The sequence below is a fragment of the Alligator mississippiensis genome, chromosome 2, assembly GCF_030867095.1.
Source record: "Alligator mississippiensis isolate rAllMis1 chromosome 2, rAllMis1, whole genome shotgun sequence".
NCBI classification, from domain to species: domain Eukaryota; kingdom Metazoa; phylum Chordata; order Crocodylia; family Alligatoridae; genus Alligator; species Alligator mississippiensis.
The window spans coordinates 251,555,407-251,560,770 of record NC_081825.1 but is presented as its reverse complement, the minus strand read 5'-3'; positions in this window follow the sequence as shown (position 1 = coordinate 251,560,770).

Sequence of the window (5,364 nt, the reverse complement as noted above, 5' to 3'; positions counted from 1 at the left end):
AACCAGCATGAGTTCATTGCAGGTAGAGCCTGCCTGACTAACCTTGTTTTTTTTTTATGATCAGATCACAAAAAACTTAGATACAGGGGACGACGTAGATGTTGTCTACCAGGATTTTAAGAAGGCCTTTGATATAGTATTTCACCTTATAAATAATGTGAGTGGCTGTGACGTAGATGATTATACAGTCAGGTGAGTGACAAATTAGTTAATGGGATGCACCCAGAGAGTGATGGTGGATGGGTTGGCATTAACTTGGAAAGACGTGGGCAGTGGAGTTCCCCAAGGTTTGGACCTGCACTGTTCAATGTCTTCATCAGTGATTTCATAGATGTTAGGTTCATAGATATTAGGGTCGGAAGGGACCTCAATAGATCATTGAGTCTGACCCCCAATGGATGAGGGTATGGAAAGCACTCTGTCCAAAGTCATGGATGACACCAAATTATGGGGTAAAGTAAACACACTAGTGGGCAGAGAATGAATCTAGGCAGATCTCAACAGTTTGGAGAAGTAGGCAGAACAGAATAGGATGCAGTTCACCAAGGACAAATGCAAAGTGCTGCACCTAGGGAGAAGGAATCACCAACACACCTACAGGCTGGGAGATGACCCTCTCAGCAGCACTGTAGCAGAAAGGGATCTCAGAGTCATAGTTGACTCCAAGATGAACATGAGTCGTCAATGTGATGAAGTGATCAGTAAAGCTAACCACACTTTATCATGCATTAGCAGGTGCATCAAAAACAGGTCCAGGGAAGTGATACTTCCCCTCTATGTAGCACTGGTCAGGCTGCAGCTGAAGTACAGCATCCAGTTTTGAGCACCATACTTCAAAAGGGATATGGGTAACCTTGAGAGGATCCAATGGAGACTCACTCGTATGATTGGGGGCCTGCGGGTAAGGCCCTCTGAGGAGAGATTGAGGGAATTGAACCTCTTCAGCTTCCACAAGAGAAGGCTGAGAGGTGATCTTGTGGTCACCTACAAATTCATTGGGGGGGACAGCAAGTGATAGAAGATGCTCTGTTTACCAGGGCACCCTCTTGGAGTAACTAGAAATAATGGCCTCAGACTGACAGAGTAGATTCAGGTTAGACATCAGGAAGAACTTCTTTATGGTAAGGATTGCCAGAATCTGGAATGGGCTTCCAAAGGAGGTGGTGTTCTCCCCTACCTTGAGGGTCTTTAAGGGGAGACTGAACAAGCACCTGACTGGGATTATCTGACCCCAGCACTCTTCCCTGCCCCAGGGGGTCAGACTCGATCTGCTGAGGACCCTTCTGACCCTAATATCTATGAGTCTATGAAAAGTATGACTGGATCCTAGGTTAATATTTACATAACATGCTAAGTGTAGACAGTGTTTTTACTTTAAATGAAATGTTCAAAATGTAATGCAAAGAAAGTATGTCCCAAAGAGCAAATATCAAATTCCTTCTGATGTTTAAAAAAAAAAAAAGAGTGGACTCACATAAGTGAAAACCTGTATCCACCAAACTAAAATTCCTTCCTATTCCTTTTTATTGAAGCTTAGACACATAAGTTTGGCCTTGGGAGTCAACTTTAGTATATATTGGGGGCAATTTAGCATATGCTTAAATATGTGAAGTACACTGAAATCACATCTTGTGCCTTAAATTCTATTCTTACATGTGTATGTTTGTTCCATAGGATGTATCTTATTGCTAGATATTGTGCTGAATTAATTGCATTTTAGCTTAATTAAAGCTGTCATATGTCAACCATGAACAGAAGAGCCTGATTAATGATTAGGAAGGCATATCCTCTATCTCCTTATCCATATCTTATAATATCTTCTGGTCTAATGTCAACAGAATAAACAGAAAGGTGCTAGCTTATCCTAATATCAAATGAGTTTCAAGTAGTGACAGGATTGCACTATATTACATATCAGGAAAGAGTTGTCACCTATTGAGCCTGCCTTGTGTAATGCAATGAAAAAACAGACAGGTAGAATCTAATGTGACTTCTGTTTCAGGCAAATCTGTTCTTACTTGACAATTATAACCCTGAAGCAGTCTGTTTTCATGTAAAATAAGATCTTTTGGAAAAAACATTTTTTTTTCTTTCAAAATGTTTACAATATAAAAGGACTCGCTCTTAGCACTTACCAAAACTTGTGCAGAAGATACCATTTTGAATGTGCCATGGGCTGAAATAAAAATCCTGAATCCAAACATCTCAGTATTGGGAAAATTGAGATCAAGTCCCTCAGCTCAGCTGCATCTATATTTAAAAGGCTTTCGAAATTTCTTGCAAAATTTGCTTCACTTTAAGTGCTCATGATGCTAGTTACTATAAAACACAAATATCCTTCTTGTGACAAGAGACAAGAAAATTATGCACAAAAATTCCCCAAACTACACTGTCAGTTTCCCAAGAATGTTTTTAACCCAAATCAGCAATACTAGAAGGGAAGTTACTTGCAACACACCAGAATAAAAGCATTCTTAATTTTTCAGATGACAATTTTTACCTAAACCATGTCACATTTATGACAAGACACAAACTGCTGTACTCATTTTGGCAGCTTACTACTTAATGAAGCGAATAAGTATCAATAAAAGGCTTATTAAACAGAAATTTATGGTAAACCATATCATTATTTCGTTATTCAAACATTTAAGAAGCTTTATAATCCAACAATGTAAGTAATACCTAGTTAATTTATAACTTCTCTACTAAACCTCTGGAAATATTTTAATGTATCATCACACTCTGCCATAGTATTTGCAATCATAAATACTAATCATAACTGATTTTTTCTACATTGGAAAAATGTTCATTTCAGTGATGAGATTTTTTTTATACATGTATGAATCTTCTATTTACCCATGTAGTATATTAATATTGTATTACATTTGAAATGTATTGGTTAGTATCCTGCCCACCATAGAAGCTAGGTGTGTGAGTGAAGACAGATAGGTCCCAAGGGAATTTACATGCTTGTAATCTCTTCTAAAAGAGGATTGTACAGCTGTCTCTGCAGACTGTGTTGGATTTTACACAAAGATCAGGTTTTGGGGAGGTGATCTTTTATTGGACCAATTGCATAGAAGATGTCACCCCCAGAAATGTGTTGTTTGGATATTTTCTTGATCATCCTGGCTAAAACAACACTCTGAACTGACTGGATCTTATGGAGTGCCTGTCATGCATTTGGGGCCCATACATAGGTAAACAGGCAGCAGAGGTAGGTGCAGGAGCAAGAATGGGACCTCAATGCAGCAACCTTATGTCCTAGGCCTACAAGAGTAATAGGAATGTTTAGTAACAATAGGAATTATTTTTATGAATATTGTTATTTGCCATACACGTTAGTGTATGGCAAATATTTTTACAAATATTTTAAAAAATATTTGTTTTTGCTGCCCCTTAGAAAATGATTCATAAAGATAACTATAGAAATATAGAAAATAATAATTCCTCAAATCTCTAGAGAAAACCTCAGTCTTACTTAGATTAATTGGAAGTTCATCTTTATGATCTCTAGGATACATCTAATCTCAATGAGCATTTGGAAAGTGCTTGCTAAAGTTGGGAACTGTAGCACTCTCAGGGTACTTATACACATGCTCCAGGAGGGCTGTGATGGGGGAAGACACTCTAATTAGAGTGGCTCCGAGCGTCTCATGTATCAGCATCTCTGCACTTCAAAATGGTGATGGGAGCGCATGATCTAAAGCTTGTTAAACAAGCTTTAGATTAAGCATCCCTGCTGCCATTTTGAAATGCAGAGACACTGATACATGAGACACAGGAGGCTGCTGGAGCATGGTAATTGCCACGGTCCAGCAGACTCGATTAATCAAGCAGCCTCTCTGCTCATGTATAGGCACCCTCAGTCACTAGAGAGGAAAACTTATCCAGAAGTTCATCATGGAGAACCTATTTAATGATAATGTTGAGGTTCTAATTACAAGCTTATCACAAAGGATATGCCTGTGTATTTCCAAACCTTGGAACGTTCTGATCAGCTATTGAACTTAAACAACAGAATTTCTTATGGTTTTCTAGCTATTACTCTACTTTTTAAATACAGCTCCACTTTTTCTATGTTACTAGCATGATGAATACTATCTTGGCAACACACACAGTATTCAAAGCAGAATCTCAAGAGCTGAAAGCATAAGTTTCTACTGATTGAACCATACTTCTAATGGAGATCTGTAACAATCCCTAAGGTCTTTGGGTGTGTAACATACACACACACACATACAATCACTAAGAGGTAATGTTTGAACATATCTATTGGATGAGGGAAAGAGTATTTTCTTCCTCCTCCCTACCTCCCAAAAGACAGACAACACCTGGAGTATCTTAAAATATCCCTGAAATTTGAATGGAAGCATGCTTATTGAGGGTGATTAAAAATATTATTTTTAGTACAGACTCCATACACATATAACCTGCCAGTGCACTCAAATAATAGATAATTAAATGTTAACCTACATTGAAAGGTTGTTAGCATATCAGTCAATCAGAGCTGATGTATAATTTATTCAAGTAATAACAAAAACACTAAGTTAAATGGATCAGAGACTTTCTTTTCATGGAATAATGCAGGATGTATAGTTAAGATAACAGCCATACAAAAGCCATGTATTCTAACAAGACTTATTAGCAGAGCCATACGCAAAGTTGTACATCTGTATGCTATAACTAGAGAATGGAGTATATCTGCAGGCTATACCTACATTATAGAGTATCAGGAAAGCAATGATTTTGAGAGAAACTTAGGAGCATTAAAAGATAAAACACATGGACATAAATTCCCAGTGATACTCTGGTAAAAAGGGTTCAGTTCATCTCTTTGATGCACATATAGGAGAGCAATGAACAGGAGAAGAGAGGTATTTTTACCTTTTTATGCACTGTTTGAGAGACAGAAACAGGAATACTTGGCCTTGTTCTGATGTCTGCAATTTGAAAAGAATGTTGAATAACTGAAGAGGCTTCCCAGAAAAGCAAGAAAAAATATTTGTGGGTTGAAAATATACTTTCTAACTCAGATTCTTAAGAAGCTTCATCTGTTTAGTTTATCCAAATGAAGACAGAGAGGTGATCTGATTTTGTATATATATTTTCATGGAATGAAAACATTAAGTACTACAGGGCTTGTTAACGCAAAAAGGCATAAGAGAAACCAAGAAGTTGAAGTGAGACAAATTCAAGTCAGCAACAAAATGCTCAACATTTTGATCCATTAGACAAGAATTCTGCATCTGGCATATTAAGAAATTTGCTTTCGCCATGCCTTTAACACTTATTTTTAATCACATTTTAATACAATTTTCCATGTTCATTCTTTTAAATCAACATTGTTCAACTTCTGCCCCC